The sequence below is a fragment of the Phocoena phocoena genome, chromosome 11 (genome assembly GCF_963924675.1).
Source record: "Phocoena phocoena chromosome 11, mPhoPho1.1, whole genome shotgun sequence".
Classification (NCBI taxonomy): Eukaryota; Metazoa; Chordata; class Mammalia; order Artiodactyla; family Phocoenidae; genus Phocoena; species Phocoena phocoena.
In genome coordinates this window covers 7,504,825-7,512,273 of record NC_089229.1, presented here as the reverse complement: position 1 = coordinate 7,512,273, position 7,449 = coordinate 7,504,825, and positions in this window count along the sequence as shown.

The window sequence follows — 7,449 nt, the reverse complement described above, 5'->3', positions numbered from 1 at the left end:
TCTGGCTTCAGGATCCACCCCGTGCGAGCGGCCTGGAGGGCGTCACCAGGCAGGACACCTGGTCACCTGGTCACAGCACAACTCTTTTGGAACAGCAGGCTCTTGGGACATTTACATAGGCTAGAGCCCCCTCGATCTGGGTCCCAGGAGACAGCCACCCATGCAAGCCTGGCTATGGTGTGGTGCAGAGGGGCCCACCTCCCAGCTGCTCCTTTCTCTTGTGTCCAGCTGGAGTCGTCCTTTGGCTCTGCCCAAGAGATTAATTACGGAGATCCGTGGAAGCATCTGCTCGCTGCGGTCAGCTGGGGCACCCAGAGATGGGTGTATTTATTTGCTCAGGGCAGGCAGCCTGTGGTAAGGAGGGGTCAGAGGTAATGGGCACACTTTGTCACATTCATCACTGGCTTTATTTAAAGTGGTGGCTTGGAGTCCTGGGCCTTGACCCCTAAAGACTTTTCATAACAGATGTTAAGAGCAGGGGAAGCCATCCACTGGCCGTGGACCACACCCCAGGGGAACGCCACGGCCCTCCAGGGACCTGCACACCCGTCTCTCCAGGGGACTTGACAAGGGTCCCTGAGGCCAAGGGATGTCAGCGCCCTCCCTGCAGGCCCCTGACTTTTACTTTGTGGTTCTATGAAAACCATGTTCACACTTTTCACTCTATTGTAACCACAACAGGGCAGTTGCATCCGGCATGTCAGTGTCCTGCCCTGGGCAGCTCGCCCGCCCAGGCACACTCCCTCTGGTCTGGCCACCCACCAAGAGGGCACTTCTCATTTTTGTTATTGGTAGAAGAGCCACCAGCTTAAAAGCTCTTCATTTTCTTTGGCCAGAAGTGTATGGTTTGTGTTTTTTTTCAGTTTTTTTCCCTAAGGGATGGACATTTAGTCTCCGGGTGGTGTCCACTTTCCGACCCCAGCGGGTGAGATGATGACCTGATGTCTCTTCTCTTTGTCCCACCTTCTGCCTGGCCAGTGCCCTCCCCTTTTACACCCCACCCCCCGCCCCCCCCCCGCCCCGCTGCCAGCCAGTGGGTGTCTGGTTCTCTCCTTACTTGGGAAGAGTGTGGTGCTGGCTTCTTTTAGAAGAGCCCCTTTGAGCCAGGAGCCTGGCAGGGACAGGAAGGAGATATCTGTGGAGGTTGACATTTTGGGGAAAAGGGTGCTCAGGTAAGCGTGTCTTCTTCCCAGGCTTAAGAATCAAGCCCTTGCAGGAGGAGAGGGTGGTGCCTACTCAGTTTCCATTGTGGAGTTGGGAGTCTCCTTGACTCCCCGCTGGACCCTCTCTGTCTCGGGGCTGACAGCCAAAGACTGAGGCACCTATGCTCAGATCTTTGACATCCTCTAAAAAGCACTGGAGACTAGAGACGCCAATGTAAATGGCTTTCTATGGGCTTGCAGTGGGCTGGGAAGCGCCATCCCTACTTAAACACCCTGTCTTCAGCCTCATTGCAACCTCAGAACAGACAAATCATGAATGAATGAGCTAGAATCTTGCAAGAATATGCATATAATAAATGTATATCTAGATAGAGAAATATATATATTCAGAGAGAGAGAGAGAGAGAGAGCTTTCACAATGGCCAGCAGCCTTGTGGAGGACCTGGGTAATTCTTACCCTTGGCCAAAGGAAAGGGTTTGCCTGCCTGGGTCCTGAGGTTGCGGAAGGCACGTAGTAGTGAACCTTGACTCGGTAAGCATCACCCTGGTGAGGGGACCTGCTGTGGCCCTGGCAGGCAGCTCCTGCTTGAGGTGGGGTGGCAGGCATGGGGGCCGGCAGAAAAGGGCCCCTTCATGCTGTGTAGCTCTCCATCCAGGGCCCTGGAAGCAAAGGGCTGAAAGGCCCTGTTTTTCATGGCAAAGCCCCACCCCAGAGCTCCTTTAACATCTGTTAATTAAGTGCAATAAATTTTTCTAGAAAATGGCAAAGATGACTTCCAGGTGGATATTGCTGTCTTACAGTGTTGGGGATGCCAGAACACCACTTGGTTTTATTTTTCTAAGTGCATGTGACGTGACAGAGTGTGTGGGGCTCTGCATCCTTCCCTGGGAGCTGGCATTCCAGCAGGCCTCTCTCTCCTTTACCTTTGCTGGGGAAGGAGGCAAGGCGCAAACCCTTCTTCCCAGCCGGTGAGGGCAGAGGCAGAGCGTAGCCCACTGGCCTTATGTGCGTGTGTGCGTGCGAGTGTGCCGCTGCCGGTGGGCCGGAGTGATGTGGCGGGAGGGAAGCGGGGAATGTATCCTTTTCAAACGAAATTAAATATTTTGAGATGAGAGTTGTGGGGCTGTCTTTTCTCTCCTCCCCACTTCAAGGCCAAGTCACCTAACCACGCTGTGCCTCAGTTTCCTTGTCTGTCAGCTAGAAGTAATTTCTGCTCCCTAACCTCACAGTTTACTCAGGAAGGACAAGTATCAGGCCCCAAGCAGTTAGAACAAATAAAAGTGCGGCACAGCTGGTAGAAATACAGGGAACTGCTCGTGAAAAGTGTCTGCAAACAGGGAACCCTCAGTGGCAACATGGAAAAGGGGCTGGTGGTGGGATTCTAGAGCTTTTCCTTTTGCCAAATTTTGTCTACAGCCATGAGACCATCACAATTAAGACAAGGTTACGGGGCTTCCCTGGTGGCGCAGTGGTTAAGAATCCACCTGCCAATGCAGGGGACACGGGTTCGAGCCCTGGTCCGGGGAGATCCCACGTGCCGCGGAGCAGCTAAGCCTGTGTGCCACAACTACTGAGCCTGCACTGTGGAGCCCGCGAGCCGCAACTGCTGAGCCCACATGCCACAACTACTGAAGCCCGTGTGCCTAGAGCCCGTGCTTCACAACAAGAGAAGCCACTGCAGTGAGAAGCCCGTGCACCGCAATGAAGAATAGCCCCTGCTCGCCAAAACTAGAGAGAGCTTGCACACAGCAACAAAGACCCCACGCAGCCAAAAATAAATAAATTTATATATATAAAAAAAAAGACAAGTTTATGGACTTCCCCGGCAGTCCAGTGGTTAAGACTCCGTGCTCCCACTGCAGGGGGTGTGGGTTCGAGCCCTGGGATCCCTGGTCAGGGAAGTTTGGACAAGGTTATACACAAGGGTGCAGCTATTTGCTCAGCACCAGAACTGTCTTGCTGATCCGCTCAGCATTGGCGTCCCCAAGACCCCTACTCAGGACGGGCCCAGGCTCCTGGGGTGGGCACGGAATAGGTGTCCCACCCTTGGCAGAGCCTGCTGCAAATTCCACCCCCTTCCCGCATCTCCACCCACTCTTCATGCTGCTTCTGCTCACTGTGTGTGTGCATGTGCGGAGCTGGTGCCGCCTGCTTCCTCAGTGAGGCCCAGAGCTGCCTGTGGACAACCGTGGCTGTTCTCTCGTGCTTCCCGTGCTGCGTGTTGTTAATGCTCAGGGTTCCTGTGGTTTGAGGGACCAGGAACTATTTTGTTTCTAAGGGGAAAAGCATGCATTTGGAGTGTGGAGATGGGCTGGCAAGGTGGAGGTTTTTTTTTTTTTTTTTGGCTGTGTTTGGTCTTCATTACTACGTGCGGGCTTTCTCTAGTTGCGGATTCTTATTGCGGTGGCTTTTCTTGTTGTGGAGCACGGGCTCTAGGCATGCGGGCTTCAGTAGTTGCAGCACACGGGCTCAGTAGTTGTGGCTCTAGAGTGCAGGCTCAGTAGTTGGGGCGCACGGGCTTAGTTGCTCCGCGGCATGTGGGATCTTCCCGGACCAGGGCTCAAACCCGTGTCCCCTGCACTGGCAGGCGGATTCTTAACCACTGCGCCACCAGGGAAGTCCCAAGGTGGACTTTTTTAAATGGCCATTTTACAGTAAACATTGAAGCTCAGAAAAGCAAAGTGATATGCCCCAAACCAAAGCAGCAGGGCTAGAATTCAAACCCAGGGTGGGTTTCAACTTTTCAAATTCAAATTCCTAGACGGTTCTTGACCTTGGGCTCAGGGCAGTGTCACACACCCCATCTTTTCACCAACTGCACCCTTGGATCTTTCCATTCCTGACAGCTTACAGAGCCTTCCAGCTCAGCCTCCCCTCTATCCCTGCTCCCAGCATCGTGGGTGCCTACCACATTCCTAGGCCTGGGTTGGGTGCTTTGAGGCACTATCTTATTTGAACTTCACGGAGGGATGTTGTTACCCCCTCGTACAGATGGGGAAACCAAAGGTTAGAGAAACTTCATTCAGCAAATATTTATTAAATGTCTATTTTGTGTCAGCCCTGCCTCCAGACTTCACAATCTGCTTGGAAAGACAAACGTTACACGGATAAAAATAAGAGAATGACGGATTGTGGTAAGTGATGTGGCTGAGAAGATTGGGATCTGGGAGAGAACGTTTATATTGGAGGGGTCAGGGAAGACCTCTTTGTGGGTGGCATTTAAGCTGAGACCAGAGGATGAATGGATGTGACTTGCCCCCAAAGCTCCCACACAAGTTGGGCACAGAGTCAAGTCCTCAGGCAGCTGCTTTCTTTTTTTTTTTTTTCTTTCTTTTTAAAGATTTTTTAATTTATTTATGGCTGCGTCAGGTCTTAGTTGCAGCACGCAGGATCTTCGTTGAGGCATGCGGGCTCTTCGTTGTGGTGCGCGGGTTTTCTCTTCTCTAGTTGTGGCGCACGGGTTCCAGAGCGCGTGGGCTCTGTAGTTTGCGGCATGTGGGCTCTAGCTGAGGCGTGCGAGCTCAGTAGTTGTGGCACGTGGGCTTAGTTGCCCTGCAGCATGTGGGATCTTAGTTCCCCACCCAGAGATCAAACCCATGTCCCCTGCATTGTAAGGTGGATTCTTTACCACTGGACCACCAGGGAAGTCCCCTCAGGCAGCTTCTGACCTCCATCCATACACCTCAGTTTCCCGGGCAGACGTGGCCAGACCAGCTGGCCGAAAAGGAATGGGCACAGGAAAGCAGTTACGAGAGGACCCAGGGTGCATGGAACCCCGATACCCCAGCCTCCTGTTACTGAGGTTGGGAATAAGATGCCTGGGGAGGCAGATGTAACTCAAACAGAACCTTTGGCCCAGGGGTCCAATCTTTAGGCAAAGGCCTTGTGCAGGCCCTGCCCCACCCCTGAGCCACCTTGTGGTCTCCAGGGGCTGCTACATGGTTAGCTGACCCTAGCCCTGGGCACAGTTGATTGGTCAAAGAGTGAACATGTGACCCAACTGGGCCTAAGAGGCCCTTCTCTGAGATCTGTGAACTTGGGATTTCTCTCTGGAGATGAACTGCTGTAACCCACTGTGTTTTCTGCTCTGCATACAAACGCTCTCACTCACAGCAGAGATTTGTATGACCGCGGGAAGCACAGGGGCTGTGGGCTCGGACTATGTCAAAGCTGGGAGATCTCTGCCGAGCATGTAGCAGGTAAGAGCGCAGGCTTGGAATTAGTCCTGGGATCAGATCTGCCTCCATCACCAATCTGGGGTGTGATCTTGGGCGAGTCACTTCCCCTGGCTGGGTTTCTGGCTTTTGTCTATAGAATGGGCACCAGCCTCACAGGCACCTGGCACAGGGTGGGTGCTCCCCACACGGCAGCTGCTGTTGTGGCGATGCTGCAGAGGGTAGTGAGCAGCACAGAGATGAGCCCTCGAGGCCTGGCAGCTGCCAGCCGTGGCAAGGGGTACGGGGGTGTCCACCGGATGGTGTGGGATGCAGCCAAGGTTGGAGCAGCTCTGTGGCCCCAGGCAAGTGGCTCCACCTCCCTGAGCTATTTCCCTCTCTGTACAGCAAGGATGTGCTACACAGATGTGCGAGTGCCTGACACAGTGCAGCTCGTCTGACACAGTCCTCCCTCCCACCCACCTCCCTGGAGGACAAATCGCCAAAGCTGGACACATGCCCCCTTCCTTGACTGTACCCAACTACCACACAGCCCCATACACCCCCCGCGGCTGTGCCACACTGGCCCAGCTGGCAGCTCCTGACGTCAGCACCTAATCCGGGAAAGCTGCCAGCCAGAGATAGGGCTGAGCAGCAGAGGAAATCAGAGACAGGTTTGAAGGGGGTGCCCCCAGCCCCCAGCCAGCGCTCCCTGCGCTCCCATCAGCTTCTCACTCCAGCAAAGCCTCCCAACCGAGCAGGTTGATGCCGGGACCCCGTGGAGCGGGGCCTTTTACTGTGAGCAGTGGCTGCACGGTGCTCAGCCTCCGTCAGCTCCCAGGCTGCAGGTGTCTCCAAGCTGGGCAGGGGGCATCCGCTCCCACCTAGATTCCAGGCTGACTCCAAGTCCCCGTGGGCCAGGGGGTTGGGGATGGTGGCGAGCAGAAGGGGCTGGAAGCCAGCAGGGCCAGGTCACTCAGGGCTGAAGAGCATGGCTGTTTTCCTGGGGTCTGAGTCCAGAACTGCTTTGACCCAGCTCTGTGGCAAGGCTGGGCCATGCCCCCGACCCCAGGCCTCTGAGAAGCTGCTAGACCGAGCTCAAATCGCCCTAAGAGCCTACCCTAGAGCCTTGCCAAGGCTGCAGGGGTGTGACTAGAGCAAGTGGAGGTGCCAAAAGCTGGGGCCAGAGTCCTGAGCCAGGAGCCAGTGCCCAACCCACCAGACTTGCTGGGCTTCTCTTGCTCTGGGCCTGAATTTCCCCATCTGCACAAGAGCCCTGGACTTGTGGATCTCAGTACTGAGGTTCAGACTCGGGAACACCCCAGGCATGAGCAAGCCCAGCCTTCCCTTCAGTCTCTTCTCTGCTTCACAAACTCCTAGTCATCCCTCTAGGCCCCAGTCAGCTGTCACCTCCACCAGGAAGGCTTCACAAACACTCTCGGGAACCAGCTGCTCCTCTTGCATGGTCCCACACCTCTACAGGCCACCCAGCCAGGCCCCCTCCCTCCCTCACACTTGAGGTGAAGATCCAATGAGTTAAAACTTGTGAAATGCTTAGAATAGTGCCTGACATGGAGCAAGCAGCCGTAGATGCCAGCTATTACTCTTATCACCACCTGTATTTTACAGGTGAGGAAGCTGAGGCTCAGAAAAAAGGAATGACTTTTTTTTTTTTTTTGCCACACTGCACAGCATGTGGGATCTAGTTCCCCAACCAGGGACTGAACCGGAGCCCCCTGCTTTAGAAGCATGGAGCCTTAACCACTGGACCACCAGGGAAGTCCCAGGAATGACTTGTTCTAATCCCACATTTTGTCAGTGGTTGAGCCAGGATTTGGACCCAGGCAGCCCAACTCCAGGGCCCTCCCTCTCAGTCTTCCTGCCTGTTACTAGAGATGAAGTGTCCCACCCCCAGTAATCCAGTCCCTTCCCAAGGGCACCCATCCCATCCCCACTTGCCTGGGAAAGGACATTGCCACTGAGATTCTCTCTCCCGTGTCATCAGCCCCTCCCTCTCCACAAGATCGTTCTGTCAGCCCAAAACATGCTCTAAAATCTTCCATCCTAAAAATTAAATAACCTGAGCCCCCATTGCCCTCCGGCTACCACCATTCTTCTGCTCCCTTTACCG